Raw genomic sequence first — 22,355 nt, 5'->3', positions numbered from 1 at the left:
TCTTGCTTTTGACTTCGAAACATACTTTTTAGTTGTAGGTAAACCATGCAAACCAAACCAAGTTTAATTTTGACTTGCTTTTAACTTCCTTAGCTTGCTCATTGTTAGCACCAAGTATTGGAGTTCAAAAGTATTGGAACGTCAAAAACAAGAAATGGTTTTCAACTCAGAAATTAATGTTTATCAAGAAGTTATAAATTAAACAATTCATTCTACATAATTATTTCAGTTATTTTTCCCGAAAACTATCCTTGTTTAAATTGAGAATTGTCTTCAATTCAAAGTAATCTTACTAAACGTCAATTTATCTGTATTTGAGGTTTTGAAAATTTAAATATTATGTATTAATTACGAACTGTGATATCGGATGCAGATTGAAAACAATGTTGACTATAGCATGAGGATTTCGTAGACTCACTGAAATTCATATTGGCAGTGAACTTATCTTCTAGGTTAGTGCATACAACGCACACAATTTGTTGACTAAATGTATTACGTTGGTCGATTTGATGAACGAACACAGTGCATCTGTCTCCATGTAATCCTATTCGTTCCGGTGATGTGAATTCGTCCATCCGTTGGTGTTACAGAGAAACTTCAATGTTTGGTACCCACATAAAATATTTGCTCAGAGTTAGATCCGATAGGTAACAATGAGCACGTTAATGAAACTATGAAATATTCCTGCTAGTTTCCACAATATTTTGCATTGCTAGATTTTTCTGCTTTAAATTTTGATAGTTGTTTTTCAAAAAAAATTTTAATGAAACGTACCAAGCATATTTTACATTGGTAATTACAGTCTGGAAATTTGTTTCTACTGATATTTTGCAATAAATATAATTATTGATAGATATAAAATTATTATTATAAAGTGTTATAATTATTACACAATTTTAAATTTAAACCTTTTCATTCATTCTAGTATGATTTAAAAAGAACTCTATGCTCTCTGAAGTATTGCTATGACAAACATTAAATAAATAAAAAGACATATTTTTTATTATGAAGTGAAAATGTTGAGAAAACTTTTCTCTATTTGAAACTTTGATATTTGTGAACAACAACTGAATATCATTGGCTTCAAAGCTAAACTTGTGTTTCTTTTTCCCTCGGGACATTGGTCTCTAAAAGTAATAATTCCAACTGCTGGAAATCATTTTAAAACATTAGTTGGAATATTACCAAGTTGCTAAGTGTGAGTATGTGAACGTTTTTATTATGATTGATTTTAATAATGTACAAACCAGAAAACCATATGGCAGTTCAACTTATCAAATAACATTCTCACATTTCATCAATATTTTTAATACTCATGAACTACTTTAATTGGAATAAAAACATAAATTTTTGAAAGAACAAGTTATTTTTATTTGATCCTTAGTTAAATACAATTAATTAAAATGAAAAGTAAATTCTTTCATCGACTTAAACCATCCACTTATTGGTAATTTTGCTTAATCATTAATTTATTCGTTTAATTGGTGGATTTTAGCAAAAGTAAAAGAATACTGAGGCGTAGTTAACTGAATATGCAAAGATCTGAAATGAATGGGGGTTGCAAAAAAACTAGTAAAAAAGATACAGCAAAAATATAAAGAACAATACAAGTAGAAAAGTATTTGGTATGTGCGACATTTCCAGACTCTAGTTTTATCCAATGGGGGATGGTTTTTTGGTAGTAGTAGTACTTGTAAAAGTACCAGTCTAGTCGCCCAGGTTATGCTCTATCGTCTACGTCTTCTGAAGATTGGGACGCGTGCGCGACAAGTTAATGAAGGGCGGGGGCAACATCGCGGATGTAGGAACAGGAACGTCATCTCTTCAGTTGGGTTTGGTACGCGACCCGCGCTTTTCTATCGAATTTTGGTATACTTCCGGCATAACTGGAAAACAATGAATTAGTCTAGATGCTTTTGACAGCTTTTATATTTTGATTATCATTTTTTTACCATATTCTTTTCTCAAGTTTTCCTTACAACGTGTTGTAAATTAAAAACAAAAATGTTTAAGAAATTTTTCAATTTAGATTAAAATTTTTATCGACTTTGAAACTTATTTATAAACAGTTGTTTTGAAAAATGCTGTCCAATTTTTTGAGTCTTTCATTCATAGAACTTTAGAAAAGTCATTCCAGGTATGTGTCATTTTTGTTTTTGCATATTATTAATCATTCCACAATTTTTTTTTACAACATATACCAACAGAAGTGATAACAATTTTACTGATATTTTCAAAAAGTGAATCGATAGAATTTATCTCATGGATAAATATAATAGTCTTTATTTTAGTTGATTCTTTTATTTATTTCTTGCAATTATTTCTTGTATTTTTTCTCTTCGCATCTACTGCAATCTAAAAATTTCTAGACGTAACTTATGACCGAGAACAAAATAATGCAGGGTTAAAATAAAAATATCCACCATTTTATTCTACATTCTTATTATATTTTGTTGTTTTGTTTGGAGAATTGCCATTGAAATTAAATTACTTTTTTACCATTCTTTCATTTTTCATTGTAAAAATTTGATGTTTTGTTTGATTAAAAAATTTAAGTATGGAATGATAAAAAAGCTCTACCATGATAATGTAAAACTTGAACAAGTATTTGAAACAAATTTAAATCTTCTGCTTGGAAAAATTTTTTAAAAAATTACGTAACTTTTAATGTGATAATTTATGTTTTTATCACTTTTGCATTAAAAAAGCAAAATAAGAAGTAAGATTAAAAAATAACGCTAAGTACAGTAATTTATGATCACGAGTGTCAGAAAAGGAGTTTGAAAGTTCATTTACCTCGTAGTTAATGTAAAGTTGCTTCCTGCAGTTCACAGTTTTTATAAATCGTTCATTCAAGTATTATAGAATGTTAGTTTTACAAGAATATTTCAATTTGTGTCATTTAAATTCATTTATTACAAAAATTTATCCAACTTCGATTTATTGAGATATTTCACGATATTTTACTATGTAAATACTTACAAACTTTGTACAAGAATCGTAAAATCTTCAGAATTATGACAATTTCTAAACAACAACCCAAGAATAAATTTATCTCGTAAATCCAACTATTTGGTACAGCTTTAAACTTCATATTTATATTATTTTTTTTTTCATTTATAAAATAACTAAATTTAACTTCTATTTTGTTCCACTTGTAACAAAATAAATTTTAAAAAACAAAATTTTTTCCATTTGTGCATTTGCTTCCGTTTTATCGCTCTCATTTAAATAATAAAAATTCAAAAAGTATTTTCGTCTTATCTGTTAAATTGCTCAAACGTTCACTTCATCCCTTAAGGATTTTATCAGGCAGTCGATTTATTTGTAGAGCTAAGATAAACAGAAAAATTTTCAGTGGCAATAACAAATAAAGGACATTTTAAGGGGACTTAAAATTCAATTTGTCGCAATATAAACATTTATATTTATCTCAATAATATTTCAATAATTGTATTTTTCATTTTTCTTTCTTATCTAATGAATTCTAATTTCTTTTCCATGTTCTATTCTTCATCAACAATATTATTTCAAATACTTTCTTCAAATAAATCATCGACAACGGTCGAATATGATCAATTAACAATTCCAATTCTATTCGAACTGAAATTCTCTACATATGATTTAACGTTAATATTAATAATCAGTTAAATAAATGGGCTCTCGGAACTTCATTATTACCCGAGTAGAATTTATTTTTGGGAAAGAGTTCGCATCCAATTCAAATTTCCTAAATTCAAGTTAGGCGCCAAATGGGATACCACATTAGGCCCACATTGGGAATGTAACGCTTGTCCCTATTAGGACCAAGTGAGGAAAGCCTAATTAAGGCAAGTTAAATATAAAAACTAAGTTTTGTTTGATTATCTCATTTTTTATGATTTTATATTGTTAAAATACTAATTATTAAACGTATTATAATTAAATTTCCGCGAAAATACAGATGCTGAAATTTGTTCCTTGGGGGATTCGAATCTACGATCGCTAGCTTGCTCGCATCTGAGACCAGTGCCTTTACCCGCTCGGCTATTCATTTAATTAAAAAATTATTACTATTATATTAATATGAACGAATCCACATGTATAATCTTTTAAAAGATTTATGTAAATCATTATTTATTTTAAATCTCCATAATAAATAATGTTAATGGTTTAAATATTTTCATGCGTTTAAATTATTTATTTTTTCTGAAACTACAATATATTTCCAGTCAACATAATTCAGTTAAGGTTTAATAAAAACAATTAACTATTGTTTAAAGAAAAAACAATATCTGAAAATATATTTATTATTACAATACTTTGTTATGGGAATCTAAAGAAAATACTTAATTTAATAAAAACTTTTTATATTGTTACAAATTCATTTTAAATTCATCCTCACAAAGTTTTTATTTGTTCTTTAAACATTTTAATGAGGATAATGTAATATGTGCCTAATTTAGATGTAATTTTTGTTAACCTAATGCGGACCTGATAAACATTTCCTAATAAATGACGAACTAAGACATCGTTTCAGTCAAGTTTATAAGGTTGTAATTGGGAAGTTATTGGATAGTGCGAAATTGGGCAAATTTTACTTCATCCTAAAAACAAATTGATCAGGCATAGGTTGGGAATGCCTAATTTACGCTAACCCATTCAATTCCCAATAAGGGCCCAATAGGTATTTAGGCATGCCTAAAATAAATTCTACTCGGGTATTGGCTATTATGTGCAATCGCATAACCGATATGTTCGATAAATTAGTCGCATGAAAGAGATTTCTGAATAATATTACCGTTTGAAGTACTCTAATCTTGTATTCTTGATCGCGAAATCGTTAGATATTTCCACACCAAAGTACTTGGAGCATTACACTTGATTAGACATTTTTAATTAAATATGTTTTATTTATCAGTTTAATGAAAAATAACTTTCATTTTCTGCTCTTGTTTTCAACAAATGAATAAGTAGTAATGTACGATTCCTCATACATTATAATGCAACCATAAAAATTGTTAAATTTATTAGTATTTTATGAGTACTCGAATAAGTTTATAGTTTAATATATGTAAACTTAAAATTCTTTGTTTTCAAAAATGTTACCAACTATTTTATGTACAATCGATTTAGTTAATCTTAAAAAGTATCTCCTACTGGAATTTCATTCGAATTTCAAAGTGTTTTTCATTCGACAAAGACAGATTAATGCAAAAAATGGTAAACACATTTTATAGAAAGATTAGAAGTTGAACCGAAAATCCGGAAAGACAATCTTCATGCTTTAACTGCAATTGCTGTTTTTTAGTGAATGTGTTGCACATATTTTTCTCAGAGTTTGTTATTTACTTGGCTGTTTTTACACTATACTCTCTTTTATCGACAATTTCTATTAAACGACCAAAAATAACTGTCCATTAAAGTTTCAAGAATTGTTTCCTTATCCAAATTACATTGGATCAGAATCGTTTTACTTTCTTAATTAGGATTTAAATATATTAATAATTTCCATTAAAATTTATCACACAAATATAGCGCTGTTGCACGTCAAGTCAACCAGCTAACACATAAGAGGCCACTATGTTTTCTCTACATAACTTATGGCAAATATTTGGTCTTAGCTGTGTTTAAATATTTAATGGAAATTAATGACTTCCTACCATGACAATAATTAATCTTGAAAAGTGCTCACCATGGACTGTATATTTGTTATACAGAGAACGTTGATTATTAATTAAAATATTTGTTATTTTAGTATCCACTAAGTGATAAACTGTCATGCTAAGCATCTATAGAATTTAATTAAATATTAGAACTATGTTTTTTCATTTAATGAATTTATTTAAGTAGATTCTATAATATAGTGTATAATACATAGAAAAAAATAAACAACGTCGCAAAGATTTCTCAATTATATAAAATACATCATACAAATGCCAATAAACATTGTTATATATGATTGACATATTGAATTATTTTTTGTTATCATGAAATTCAATCCAATTAGTATAATATTCTCCATTGTTATTCGAGCTTCTTAATTCCTACGGTCACTGTTATCGTCTAGATAATGATTTATAAAATATGAGTTAGATATTATTATAGATATCGATAATAATATTTTTCTCTCCATGACTACAATAAAGATTCACATCATAATAAATTGGATTGATAGAGTTCTTATTTTTCTTTTAAGATAGCATTTTTCTGGAGACTTGCTAAGCTTGATATTATTTTCATCATTTTATAGAATTTTTATTACTAATAAATATAAATATCAGTGCTCTGCTTTTTATACTCTTAGTATCTAGTTAATTTCATACTTCAGCCAAGTGTTATGAATATTGAATAATTCTTAAATATCTCAATTTTTTCAAAAATTCCATTATATCTTGAACAACATAATCAACGATTTGGAGCTTTAATTGCTTCATCCATCAAACAGAAATACATCTATCTTCGTAATGAATACAAAATTCATATTTTCATTATGTATTGACTGTCTGATGCGTGCAGTTGGAGTTATCATGAATTTTGATGGATATAAATTATTTTTTGTCCCTACAATTTCGTTTTGTTAAATTTCCTTGATTTTCATCGTATTTGTCTATTATATAGTAGAGCTCACAAAGAGAAATTGAAACGTGTAAATAGAACTCTCAGGGTAATAAATAGAATATTAAATTGAATCTCTAGTTGTACTGATTGCGACAAGAAAATAGAATTCTGACCACTTTCGTGCAGATTATTCGCACCAATTATTTTTTTGATAGAAAAGTTCAAATAAAACAAATATTTTATAATTTAAATAAAAAAAAAAAAGTTTTAGAAATATCAAATATGTGAGTAAATTGTTTTTTTTTATTTTCTTATCAAACATGAGAATAATTGAAATATAACACATAGATGGTTTGAGTTATGGAATATCAAATATAAACCAAATTCGAATCACGTAGTTAAGTTATAAGCTATAACTTATCTGTGTATGTTGTAAGCTGGGAACACATTACCCTGTTCCAAAGGAGGTGCGGTAAATAGGGTGATTATTCTATAATCTTTCGTGATAGATAATTCGGAAGGGAACATATTTTCTGCGTTATTCTGAAAATAATTAATTTAAAAAATTTTCCGAATGAATTATTGAATTACTACTAAACCAAAAAACTTTGAATGTCATACTGTAAAATAAACTCGTGAAGATCTCGTTGAAAAAAACTTCGGATCGGTACCAGGTGTAGGTTTACCAGTAGTGAAAAATGGAATGAAGTGGACTATTGAATCACACATTCGGTTGGGAATTTTTTGGAGCTTGAAAGATGGATTCTTCAGAGTGAATAGTTACACTACTTCTAGGGATAAATTTTTTTTTTTTGTATTCATAATTCTAGATAGTTTTTTAGGCCTTGTTAAATATTTATTGTCTTTGTGAATAAATAAATACCACGAAAAATCGCATCATTTATGATATGAAGATGAAATTATCAAATATAAATCAGTTGGATTCATAAAACGTTATATAAATCTCGGTTTATACTTCAAATTTATATCAATGAGAATATTATTTATCTTCTTTATCAATAGTAATTTTTTTTCAAAGAAAGAAATTAGCAAGCACTTGAGTATTCTTTTGTAACGGATTATGCTTAAAAGAGAATGGTAAAAGCATGTTATTGGTTTTCATTAAATTAGAAAAAAAAAACGAGTAAAATATTTGATAATTGGTTGTATAAATACGATAGAGTTAATGACTACTTCAATATCGATAAAAAAGCTGGAAATTATAAAAAAAACAAGACTCTTTTTTTATTGAAAGTTTCAATAATGGTAAAATTGAAAAACAACAATGATGTGGTAAAAATATGTTCTACAGAACATTACATGCACTATTAGTGGCAGGTTTATTTAATTAAAAATATCAATAAATAACTTTTGAAAAAATTTAGTATCTATTTACCAGATAGTCCAGTAAGACCTAGATGAATTCCCGTACGTTTAATTGAATCGGGAGTAATCGATACTCATAAATATACTGGAATTAATTGATCATTATGGCGTAATAGTTTTCCTTAGATTGTCAGGACGATTTAATTTCAATAACAAATCAATTTCTCAATTACAAAATTAGGGTGGTATTTTTTACCATTAGTAATTATTCAATAAAAGCAAGATAAGAATATGTAAAGCTGTTAAACAAATATTTTATGTTCAATTCTTTGAAATTCGAAATAAGCTTTTGTATTTTATAATTTTTATTTATGAATTGCTCCTGTTGGTTTATTTGCTAACTTACCTTTATTTAAGTAGCTTTAAGCTATGTTTTTCATAGGATTCTTAGGATGCTTTTAGAGTTGAAGCATCTGGAGGAATCCTAAGTAATTGATCAACTATATGAAATTATCAAAATAAATATTTAAAATACTCCAAAAAGTTACAGAGTATGTAGAAGTTGGAAACTTGTGAATATATTGTCGTTGAAAACTTTAAACCTGCTTCTAAGTTTATTTAAGTGCACTCTTGTTGTGTTGTCGATGTAAACTAATTTGGTTTTATTTTTTATTCTTTTTTTTTTTAAATTTCCAAAAGTAACTGATCTTTTCTCATCTGCATAATTTAGCCCTTGAGTGCATAAAATTTTTCAGTATTCTGAAAAGTTCAAAAGATACTGTAAATATAAATGTAAACGAATATTTTAGATTAGAAGAAGATTACTGTATTTTCCTGGTTTATCTATATGCATATGCATCGATTGACTAAAATTTCAGAATAAATTTTAGAGTATTCCAACATTTAGCTTGGTCTAAAATATTAGAAGTTCTAGATAATATACTTAGAATCAGAAATTGTTATATTTACTATGTTTACTTGAACGCAAAATTTTAAATGAGATCCCAAAAATCATTCTAAGTAAGTAGAAAATTGCTGAGAAAGCTAATAAAAAGTTCCAAATATAAGCGGTAAATACTTGGTAAATTACTAATAAAGATAATAACTGAATTTCTCCGCCAATTAAAAGTTCTTAATAGCACAGGTGTTAGCGAGTGAATATACTATTAATTGTAATTAGTATTTTTACCATTCAATTTAATCTTGGGAGTTATAACACTATTATACTTTGCAATATTTTTATTTTTAGACACAATTATTTTCGAAATTATTCAATGTGGAAAACAAATATTCATGTAAAAATTGTAGACTTTAGAAACATTAAAATAAACCATCAAACTCCAATATTTTTTACTTCTTATATTTACAAATCTGCGTTAAGTTTTTCGCATTACATTGGCCATTATACATTTCTTGGTATTACAGAGCAATCAATAGACTTTATTAATACCTTTTTTTCTATCCTTTAAAGATTGTTTTCATGTTTTTTTCTATCAACAAAACTCATTTACTGACTCTGACATAAACCAAATTCAGAAAAATGGTTGAATAAAAAAAATAAGCTGACAATAAATAGATAATTGATTTCTGGTTGGATGAATTTAATTTTTCTTCCCATAAAGTAAAAACTAATTTCTTGCAGTAGCATGTCTATAGCAGTTTGATAATAATTTTGTAAAACAAAAGGAGCTGATGATATAGAGGTGTCGAGGCCTGTCTAAGTTTTCAAGTATTTTGAGAAAATGTCAAAACTGTTCTTGAGGGCTTACTTAAAGTTTGCTATAATTCTCTTCTATGTCATGAACTTGTTTTTGTTTGTTCAAAATTGAATGTGAAAAAATTTTGTGACATGAAATTAGAGGATTGTGAGTATTGGATAAAACTGAACTCTCAAGAATTATCCAATTTAAGTTTTAATAACTCCAAAGAATTATAATTAAAAATGACATAATTGAAAATTTTTAGAAATCAACTAAGACACTTTCCTTTATTGTCTATCAAAATAATGATATGCATAAAAATGTTACACATAGATAAGAACACTTAAAACCTTATTAAAAGTTCTGATGCTCAACGAGGTAATGCCAATCTCCACAAAATGGTTAATAAACTTGATGCAATCATCGAGTAATTCAGGAAATTATTCAGTATCTCTTGGAATCTATAATACTTCGTTAGGGTGAGGATTGCTTGTAATTTTGTCATGACCCTAGGGTTCTATTAATGTCTGGTCACTGAATTCAGAATAGTACTGCTATCTAGTCATCAGGGAATCTACTGTGGTTTGTTAGTGCAAGGATAAACGTCAATACCGTCATGCCTTTATGGAGAACTTGGTATGCTTTGGCAGCTCGAGATCTAGTATCCTTTCTTCTGAATTTAATCAATCAAAAATTGACCACTAATCACATTAGATTACTAAATATTTCTCTCATTTACTTCAATCCAATCATCAGAGTTAATATTATGTATAATAACATGACATTTTCCTGGAATTAATCAACATGTTAATCTTTTTTAGCACAGTGTGTAAATGTAATTTACCTCACATAAATAATTTACGTAAATTTGTGCTAGTAAAACGTTTTTTGATGGATGTTAATCGTTTGCTTTTGCAAACTAATATGTCACAGCTCAATCAAATTCGTTAAAAGTAGATGGATATAACCGGGGCACTGATTAATCCTGTTTATCATTGAATACAAGTAATTATTATCAAATAAATTTAGCATGAAAAACAATTTGATAAATTGATGGTAGAAATTAATAATCCAACGTTGTATTAAAATGCAATAAAATCATAACAATATGTAAAAACCATGAAATAAATTTATCTCAATAAACTACATATTTTTTCTGAAAGTTTTTGATCTCTATTTTGTCTCATTTAAATAAAACATTTTTTTTTTATGAAGATGAAATAGATAATCGAACGAAGATAAATGTAGCAATATTTTATAATCTTAAGCTCCTTCAGAGATTTTAGTCACAGGGATAAAAAAAATTGTCTCATATTTTGAAGATAAATATGTTGGTTATTGTAAAAGATTAGACATAATAAAGCATACGATGTATAGGTTTTTTATGGTAATAAGTTGGGGAGAAAAGGTCCAGTGGGTGTTTTTTGAAATAAAAGAAGTCATTTGAAAGAGACCATTGGTGTAAATTTGCTTAAAATCGACGTCAGCAGGAAAGACAAAAAGGCGTGTTGTTTTACAAAAGTAAGTCGATAGATTTAGAGTTCCTGGGGTATTTTGGTATGCGAATCACAGATGTTTACTCAGGAAATTACTGCCATTCAATACTATCTGAGGTTTTTTCGAGTTTATAGTTAAAGAATGGAATGAATATCTATTATCAAATAAATATTGAATAACGTCTTTTGTCTCGGAGTGTTAAAGGATTATATGAACTTCTTATATTTTATACAGCATCATCAATGCATAAATTGTTTGCACTTTTCTCAATAAGCATGATAAAAAAAAAGTGAAGTATCAAGTTAACAAAATACAACTCTCCAATAATTTAGAATTTTCTCGAATTTCGTTGCTTGGAATACGAATTGGAGCTTTATTGTCATTGGAAAAAAAAACCTTATGTGATAGTTGAACATGTGCAAAAGGTTTCGAAAGATGAGAGATAGGAAGAGAGTCGAAGTGAACTCGGTTCCTAGCTACATAGTGAAGGAAGATCGTTTACTACATTTTGCGTGATTTTTCCTTCGATCTCGTTTTTCTTCGGAAGCTGATATGTCTACCAATATTGCAGGTGACGATAAAAATGCTATGTATATATGTCAACGAATAGAGCAACGAGAAAATTTTCAAATTGTCCTTCGATTCGATTATTTGCTGCTGCTGCTGCAGTAGTGTATATTTCAGCTCCATTGAAAGAGAGTCGTTATTTCATATTTATTTAACATCCGATGTCGGTTTAGAGTGGAAAATCCTAGAGATTGGTAGATTTATTTATGGTCTATATCGAATGCTGTAGCAATCACTACCCAGACTAATTTTTAATTTTTATTAATCGATTCCTTGTTGAATAAAATTTTTCAATTCTTTTAAAAAGGTTTCTTTCTTCATGTTACTTTAAATGAAATATTTTTTATGAAAGAAAATTGATGTTAGGATATAATTTTTTTTAGAAATGACCTTCACTGACCAGTATACAACATATTATCAATTAATAATCAGTATTTCCTAAAATTAGAAAACAATTTCGACATTACAACTATAGAATACAATAAAACTTTAAAGTTTTAAGTCAATAATATTCTATGTCCTGATCATTATTAATGAGGGTCTTATTAATGGGATAATTGGTTTTATAACAATCAAATTAATTCAAACTATGATGCATTTTTTTTATTCATGGATCAGTATAGTCGAATAAAACAAATAGAGCAGAGGGCACAATTGTTTGATATGTCCATATTACCAACCACTTTCCTAATGTTAAATTGGACCAGATATTTAATTTAGATAAAATTTCATAACATGTTCAATAGTTCTCTTTGAAGTTGGAACATTAGAAATTTGTTTTCAACAACGATTTAAATTGTGGCTTCTGAATGAATCTATTGTTCGAACAAGTAAGTTGGGGCACAGAAGTATCTTCATGATTCCAATAGTTAACTTCTGACTGAGAGGTGAATTGGAAGACGTAATAACAGATTAAAGTTTTCCAACTTGAAATATTAGTTATCAATATTCATGTCAGTTAAGCGCAATAATATGGAAATATTTATGTGCTATTGCTTTGGAATATTTTGAAAATACTCATGAGTTAAATTTCATACTATTCAGCTCCTTTAAATCCAGCTTTTTTCCCCGCAAATCCAAACATCTTTTGCCTCACATATTCAACTGCTATTCAGTTCCAAAGCTTCTCTCAAGCAAGAGGCTTAGAGATTCTCTGTAATCTGCACACAACCTGCAGTTCTAGTTATTGTAGCTTCCTTTGATCCAAGTTCTGCATATGCTACATTATTTTATATCACTGATTGTTATAATCAATTATAATTTATTCATAAAAAATAGTGAAAAAATTTACATTTTTTATCGCAATTTAATCTTTGATTGTAAAAATTTCCAACAATCACACTTTGATCCAGTCTACTGATTATTCATTGATAACATAATCACATAAATTCGCATAAAATAGAAACATGTTGTGATAAAAGAAATCTGTTCAAACATTTAGATAAATCTTAATCACTTGTCAAATATGAAATCTCATATTATTTGCTACAGAAGGTAGAGATATTTTATTGTCATTGTTTATAAGTATTGATAATGTGACTACCACTCATATTTGAGAGTTTAGGCTTTTTTCCGTCAAACATGTGCGCTCTTTCTACCATTGTTCAAGTACAACAATAAAGTTTGAAAATAATCTTTATTTCGTTTTCTTTCTTTTTATCATTTGACTGCACATGCTGTGCTATTGTTGCTCTGTGCAAATTACGAGAAATCGTTAGAAGATATAACTTTTAGTATGTGAAGTTGAAAGAACATAGCAGTATTTCAACCATTTTATTCGAGTTTATAATCATCAATTGTTGTGATTTTTACAAAACATAATCACTTAAATTCTTTATTTTGATTCTCATAACTAGTATGAAAATTGTTATTATCAAATACTATTTTTATTGAACAAAGAACCGATACCAATTTCACGCAATTAACTGCATAATTACTAAGTTAAAATACATAATCTTCAAGGGAATTTTTGATTTATAATATAATACTTCTAGAGTCAATAATTGTAAACCAGAGATAACAATTTAAAAAAAAAAAACTTTAGTTCAGTAAATACGAAGTTTGGATACCCTTGAGTAACATCATAACACAACACACAGCTAAAACGTTTTCCAAATACCCGTAAAGTTATCGATTTTTAAATTTACTTTAAGCAGAAAATATATGAACAATTTCCATAGATAAAACGTTCAGTATTTTGTAGATATATAAAAAGTCAACAAAAGTAAAGATTTCCAGACTATTTCTATCGACATTGCAGTCAAAACAGTTTGAAATTAATCGCTGGGGACCAAAGTTTGTTGATAAATTTCAGTTTTTCTTTCTTTTGGTCACTGGTGAGAAATGGGAGTATTTCTGGCAACGTGTTAAGAAATTTTGACACCGTTATTAAATAATAATTGTGACAAGGTATTAAAATTTTTCGTGACAACTTTGAAATTTGCAAATTCTGCAAAACGACAGAGTACGTGACATTTAGAAATGTCTCCATTACCTTTTATTAATCCCTTGTGCGCCACAAATACCTTCAGGCGTCCATTTTCTTTGAAAAAAATGGATTTGAATTTAGTCACCTCGAGAAGACAATAAAATACATCGAGTTCTCATCCAAATGACTCCTGAGGCGAGTATATTGTCGTGCCAAAAATATGAAATTTTGCACTTTCGAATCACCTTTTACAGAGTATAAATTCTCAACTTAAATTACCTCAGATCATTCAACTCTTGAACTAAAAAAAATACGAGTGAATAGTTGCGCTTTAAACCACTTGAGTGTTTTAAAGTAAACCACTTGCAAAACTTCTCAGTGTGGTAAAAATTTAATCCTGAAATCTTGTGATTCTTATACCCTTTATGTTATTCATTACTGCAATGCTAAACTAATTCATTATTATCTAGATAGCTGTTTTAATTCCACTTCATGTGAAATCACATATTTTTGAATTCTGCATTCAGTTATTCAAATAAGTTCCAAGAATGTCAGAGTGGTTTGAATAATTATTCAATTACTCTTTTTTTTGTTCCAATTATAATAATTATTCAAATGCTCTTAAATATAATCAATCTGCTGTAATTAAAATTATTTATTCATACTAAAATTATTTCAGTAAGGTAATCAAATAATTATTTTGAAATTTTTTAAAAATATTTTTTCAGAAATTGTTTTAAACTTGATTAAATACTTTGGAACTAAATAATCGATAGAAAATTGCCTGTTGGCTGATCAATGATAAAATTACTCATTAAACAATGTAGATAATTCTAGATCACTACATGTTAAAAGAACTCTGGAATTTTGCGAAATACTTTTGACATACTAACCTAAGTACTTTGTTTGTGATTTACCTTACATCATTCCAGTACAATATTTTCAGAAAAAAATATCTTGAATTTTCGGAAGCTTTTTGTTTTTTCTTCAGACAATTTTCCCAAGTATTTCTGAATGTGCGATATTATTCAGCTCATATGAGAAAGGTTTAGGGTAATGCTGATAACAGTCAAAATATTTTACATGCTATGATTATTATGATAATCTTCAATTTCATCACAACTAATAATTTTTGACTTTCATCATCTCTAGAATGTTGTAGAGACTAGAAACTCTGAAGGTAGTAACAATACTACAAGTTTTTGTGAATAATTTTATCCTTGCCACCAGCATAGAAGTAGAGTAAAAAGTAATGTAAGCACCCCAAGGAGTATAATGTTACTTTCATGCGACATAGAATAGTTGAAATAAATCTCAGAAGTTACATTCACCTCAAAAAAGAAATCTATAAATATCTATTCATAAATCTAATTTTTTTTTTATTTATATTGAACTTCAATTCATCAGCGAATTCTTAGCAATTTTGTTTCTGAATAAACTTTCACTTCTTTTCAAATAAAAATCGTTGAGCTTATGTAAGAATAGATTTAATAAATATACATCAAGTAAAATCGAGAAATATCAATTTCACACTGAACCTAAAAGCGGTTACGATGTTTCAATAAAACGAATTTTTCCATTTTATCTTAGATTATCTTCGATATTGAATAGAAAAAAATAAATTTGAATGGACATTGAAAGGAATAATTTCTAGTGAGCTTTTTTTATCAAATAATATTTTCATTAGCAAAAATGATTGTTCAGGCAAAACTTGAGAATGAGGTCGATGTCTAAAGGACATGTGCATGATCATATAACGTTCGACATATTGAGTCCCTGCCATGTGACACGTATATGTATATAGATAATATAAGTATTCTTTGAAATGTTACCCAGATATCTAGATGAGAAAATCGATCTCATTATGTCGCTTGCACACATACTAGTCTGTACTCCATTTATTGCGAGAAATGCTCTGCCACTTTTTGTATGAAAATACAATTGAATATTTTTTTTTTCTCAGACTTTGTTTTTTCCTGTCTACAGTTAAAATAAAAAATACGCTTTCCATGGAAAAGAAGTTCATACATTTGAGAAAACTTCAAGAAATGCATCTAAAGTTGATGAAAAACGTAGAAAAAAGATCAAATATTTAAATTTAGAACATGTTTTTTAACTTGAAAAACAAAATTTTTTATTTCTTTAGACTCTAGAGTCGGTAGGGAATTTTTTTTTTATTAAAATTTTTTTAATATAGATTTTTGTTGTGTTTAAAGGTGTTATACATTTGTGTTTATAAAATTTTTTATTCAACTAAAATAAACAAAATATTTATTAAAAAAACATTATAAGCTTGAAAGTAGTATAAATACTTTCAGCTATTGTATTTAGAGATAAAATATCAGTGCTCTTCAGTAATCTGGATGCGATCCGAAACGTTCACACAACTAACTTTCTAGTAGAAAGAATGAAAAGCTCTTTGTAGTTTTTAGAATAAATTATTATTATTATAATTATTATCAAGAAATCAGGCGTGAAAGTTTTGCCTAAATTGCAATATTCAGAAAGTTTCCTATTTTTTTTGATTTTTTGATTCTGCATAAAAAATGGCTCAGCCAATTTTGTTGAAAACTCAATCAGTTTTAAATTGAAAAATTGCGTGTCGAATGCAATTGGTTCTACATCGATATCATTTTTTGTTATTGAGATAATTGAAATAAAAAATAATTCCGAACACATATACTCACACACAGATGTCTACTTAAAAACTGTTGTATTCGACTCCAGGGACCTTGAAACGTGGAGATATTTTCAAATTCGGGATTCGCAAAATCAGACCCATTACAATAACTTCCCCCGGGGAAGTTAAAAATTTTACAAATAAAATACCCAATGTGCATTCTTTTTATTGAGTTAAGAAAATTTCAACTTGAATATTTTTTTTTCGAGCTTTAAATGCTAATTTGATTGAATAAACAACCTTAAAATAATTATTACCTATATTTTTCTGCTACTTTTCAATAAAAAATTCTAGTTTTCATTTATTGCAATGCAAACTTGATAGATCTTCATGAATTATCTGTACGGTTCAATCAAATCTATCTATCATCCTGATGGAATGTTGCCCAGTTCGGAGTTTAAATATTAGAGTTAGTCAGTCGTAGAAATTAATATTGAATTTGCATATGTGCAAATTGATTGGCAAAGCATCCATGATTTGAATGCAAAATTATTTAATGCTTAAAAAAAATTCCAAATTTGATGTCGATTGAGAATTAAATTATTTTATCTACAGTTATGTATAAAAATGTTATGGCTTAATTTGTTGTTTCAGTATATCAAGCAGAAAGAATAATATTTATGCCCTAATAATAACTAACGGTATCGTGTTTTGTGCAAATAAAATACACAACAAGTTCCAAATTTATTTTTACGAGTTCACTGTAAATAATGCATGTTTAAATAAAAAAAAAAGTCTGTAAAGTCTTTTTTTTTTGTTGATTATTTAAGAGAGTATTTAAAAAGGACAATCAACGCATGGTTCGGACGTGCACATACGTGCTAGGTAGACAGTAGAACAGAATTATGAGGACGACGGTGAAAACAATGGTTAGGACAGGTCGTAGTTTAATTCAAATCACTTGAGTGTTAGCTTATGTGTGCAAAATGATAATAGCAAGCGCGTTGGAGTAGTGGATTGTCCGTTAACTGCATTCGAATGGATCAGTCGAACAATATCCATTTATTGACATACGACTATAGCCTATCGATTGCCACCAATCGCTTACACTTTACCGGAAACAACAACAATTCTGAATATTTCTCGACAAGATTTCTACTTTTTTACCTCTGGAAAATTTAAAGATTTTTTCCCCCTGAGAGTTAACCTTTTTTTTTATTGCAATGAAAATAAATCAATAAATGAATTATGTATTTTTAAAAATTCTGGTAACGTCATATGTACAACTACCGTTAAAAATTTACGTCAACAAACATTTTTACAACGAATTGATTTCATTTTTTTCGTATAACAATTTTATTAAATAGATTGTAAATTTCTTTGCAAAAATTACTACGGAATAAAATGTGCATTTTAAAACTGGTTATGATTAAAACAAGCAGCGAAATATCAAGGAATATGCAATAAATTAATTGAATAACAGCAGTTAAGGTCAGCAATAAATCTACGTCAGTAGCTAGATACCATGCCCAACTTATCAGCATTTTGTTAAATCATCCACGCCAATCAGTGAGAGATCAAATAAATAAAATTAGTTATTATAACTTCGAATTCTCCCCTTCATCAGCTGGGCATCATTTTTTCTCTTACTTGACTGAAAAAGTTAATAGTTTTCGAAGCTGTGGTCTTTCTTCTTATTATTTCCATGTCTTTTATAGCATTAATTAATTAAACCACAATTAATAATTGTGTTACTCCAAGACCCAGTATTTTCATCTTGATATTTATTGCACAATTTTTATTACAAAAAACGTTTCAAGTTTTTTACCTCACTGAGGTATGTAAAGTATCAAAAAAGAACGCGTGGTTAATAATAAAAGAAATGAACAATGTGTAAATAATAAATTAATCCGGTAATTTTAAAACCAACATGGAAATTGAAAGAAATATTGCCATCAATGAACATCAATATCTTTATTAGTTATCTTCTTAATAAGTAATATATATTTTGAGGGGAGATTTTTATGTGATTTATTCAAGTTCCATTAATTTTTATTCTATTAACTTCTACAAATTATTTCCCCTGGATAAATTTTGTTTTTTGCCCTGATAATAATAAGAGAATTATTTATTGATATTTTTTGTGGATATTAGCTGTGGCATAATCCATATTTCTTCTGAAATTTTAAACACATTGGTTTGTGGTTAAATGAGAAAATAAGTAATTAATGAACGAAGAAATTGAGAAAAGAGTAATAATCGCTAAGTTGATTGAATTTGTAAAAAATAAAAAGTTATAAAACTGAAAAGTATAAATAAAGCGAACAAATCTCGACGAACTGTAATATGGTTCATTTTTTTGTCCACAACTTCAAATAACCTCGTGAATTACTGTATTCTTTTACAAACTGTGGAAACTAAAAGCCATTTTTTATACGAGAATGTCAGTAAAGGCATGCACTTCGGACTGAAACCTAAACGACAGCGTCATGGTCGTTTTTTAGTTCGTTTTATAGGATTTATTGACCATTGGGGACCTCGAAGCTTGACTTTGCTTGTTCCAAAGTTTAATGCATCTTTTATTCTGAGCTAGTATTAAATTACAACGACATAGATAATAATAAAAAGTTTAACTAATAAATTTATTAGGGCTAGCTGTGTCTCGACATTTTCATCAGGATTTAACTATTATTTCGATTAATGTTGAAAAACACGTGTTAAAATATAACTATAAAAAGAAAATAATGTTAATATCTATGAGATTTTGAACAAATGTCTGCTATTAATCACAGCGAAGAATAATAAATAATGAGAAAATATTATACTTATCTAATTTATGCTGAGAAATAAAATTAATTTGTAATTAACTTGTAAAAAATTTAAGAGAGAATTTTTACTCTTAAATTATTTCCAAGAGGAATTGTCATGAGTACAAAGATAAAAAGAGCAGCCAACAACCTCAAGCGAAATAATCGTGAACTACAATGGAGAGAAATTTAATTCTCTCTTTTACATTATTCGTATAGATCTGATAATTTATGATCAACTTAACACTTTCAATATTTCTGGCTTTTGTTTTAAAAATGATCTTTTATGAATGAAAAATAACAGATTAAAGTCAAAGCTTAAATTTTTTTATTAAGATTGATGTACTGGGTGGTCTGAAACGACTCTCTAAGTCAAGCCAATGTCAAGCAGAGTTTTTTAATTTTTTCTTTCAGTCTTTGAAAGCGACGATGAAATTTTTTTTTAGTATTCATCTTCTGGTGTTAACTATCTATCAATTGGTGTGTACATACTACAGTCTAAAATTGCCACTAGTTACCATCGGTCTATCCAAAAAGTTATTTCAGAACAGTCTGCAATGTTATTGAATAAATTTCGAGTTTTGTTGACGTTTCTGTTTTTGAAAGAAAAATTTGAATTTTTCCAATAATTTGCATCTGCATATAAGCAATATATATGAATCAGATTTTTCATGCTACGTTAAAAAAAAGTGATTTATCGATCAATACCCGGTTGTTACAAAATGGTAAATTTTAATATTCTCATCGAAAAAAACCAACTTCAAGGAACTTTCTTGTCTGAATCGTTGTAAAAACATTCTAACAAAACATCATCAATTGTTATAAATCTTCTCTAACTCATTTTATTAATCTTTCCTAGATCTGTTTCTATTCACTATTTTATTATTAAATTTTTGCCTTAGTCATCAGTCCACCAATATGCAGCAGAACAATCTTCTCGTAAATCAAATTTTTTATCATTCTTCTACTTGTCATATTTCAAAATATTACATTCTAATACTGCCTGATTTTCATGGTTGAATAAACACTCGTAGCAAAGGTAGAATTCTAGAGGTGTGATCATCTATGTCATATCTGAAGTGTATTTTATATAAACTTCTACATTGTATGCAGCGTAATGAAATGTTATTTTAAAAAATATGACATTACTTAGTTTAATTATTTCCTTTTATCCAAATAAATTTTCAAAAAATTATGCTAATTTATTAAGCTTAATATGATCACACTAATTTATCATTAAATTATTAATAACTCATTGAGAAATTCTACTATTAATTAAATCTCACAACAATTTATTAATAGTTATTTTTATACATCGTTCATTCATGGTACATGGTTTCAAGAACATTGAGACCTTAGTTGGAAATTTATCGCTGCTACAATTGACCTCAATTTAATTAGAGCACCGGGTGTGAGAACCACCAAGAGGCTAGGTCAGTGTCCAGTGCATATCCTGTACGTGGAGTAGATAGCTGATATGATGAAACCCATATCTTGATGTTGGCAGGAAATATCGTTGGATGAAAACAAACATTTGTCACAATAATCTATGGCTATATAATATCAATATCGTCTTATATCTTATACATTTTATAATCGAACAATATCAGAAAAATACTCTTATTCCATTCCAGTTAAGCTCGCAGCATTTGTGTTTATCTACTCAACTGTGAAAGCATGCAATCCTACCTCTAACTTATTGCAAATCTATCCGAGTTTGCAATCACCTGGTTTATATTTGAGGACATGATAAATTAATTTAATTTATCTATTTTTGTTCAACATCTGGATACTTCTTATGAAAATATCATGAATAATTTGAAAATTTTTTCAATAAAAAATATTTGAATCCAATTTATTAAAGTTGTTGTCATTCATTTGCGAGAGTTAAATCAAAAATAATAACCATCAAAGTAATTGGCGTAGAAGAGTTTTTTGAACGAGTGTAAAACATTTGATGATTGAGTATTTCAAGTATTTGATTGAATGAAATTTAATTGCAGTTTGGAAAACGGTTCAGAAAATTGGCTCAGTGATAAAAATTGATGCAATCACAACATTACTACGTTTATTTTTGCCATACATGCTAGATTTCAATATACAGTTTTGATAAAAAAATCAACTCAAAATACAATTTTTACATTTGAAAACTAAAAATTGAATTTGATTTATCAAAGTAAACTATGGATGAGAATGAAAAATCAATTAATATGCATATAAAAGCTGTCTCTACTCATTAATCTTTTAACAAAAAATAGGAAAAAATTTATTAGAAAAAACCTATAATATAACATAGTTGAAATCTGATCAATATAAGAACATTCCACTAATGAATTTTATTTCGTCAAAATTTGTTTAAAATGTTCCTATGTATAATCAACGTGACAGCTCTTTTGAACCAGTACTGTCACAATTATAACATGTTATTGACTTCTAAGGGTCTTTTGAGATCTGAGAAACACTTTTGAGATCACTCCAGATCAATGGAAACTACTTTTCGTTTAAATTCGTATTTTTATACCGCACTAAATTTTCATTCTATTCTGTATAAGTAATTGTAGAGAATGCAAGTTTACTACATTGTCGACCAATAAAATTCAGTTTAAATCTGGTGAAAAAGTGATTTACGTGATGTACTTATTTTCAGTTAATGACACGGTTCTTTAGTTAAAATATTTTACTTATATATACAATGTTTTATTCAAGCCATTCTCTCTGTTTAAATCCTAAAAGTATCCTTTAAGTTTGCTCTAATAACTTTTAAATAATAAATTGAGCAATTTAAGAATCTTCTTGAGTTTTAACAATTGGATTTAGAAGATCTTCCAGAGAAATTACTTACTTCTTTGATCTTTATTCAGAATCAAGGT

At 27.8% G+C, this 22,355-nt stretch overlaps 1 protein-coding gene across 1 annotated transcript in view; it reads left to right on the top strand.

The window, feature by feature from the left end:
- The first annotated feature begins 2,012 nt into the window (after positions 1-2,012).
- Positions 2,013-22,355, top strand: part of Nmdar2 (NMDA receptor 2) — a 79,713-nt gene continuing 59,370 nt past the window's right edge. The window contains exon 1 of the mRNA XM_035088191.1: positions 2,013-2,137. The gene's annotated coding sequence lies outside the window, so the exon portion shown is untranslated. The remainder of the gene's footprint in view (positions 2,138-22,355) is intronic.

Source organism: Chelonus insularis, unplaced genomic scaffold (assembly GCF_013357705.1).
Source record: "Chelonus insularis isolate UGA/USDA-ARS -01 unplaced genomic scaffold, ASM1335770v1 contig_44_pilon, whole genome shotgun sequence".
Taxonomy (NCBI): domain Eukaryota; kingdom Metazoa; phylum Arthropoda; class Insecta; order Hymenoptera; family Braconidae; genus Chelonus; species Chelonus insularis.
The sequence above is the reverse complement of the archived record's forward strand: the minus strand, read 5'-3'. Positions and strand labels throughout refer to the sequence as shown.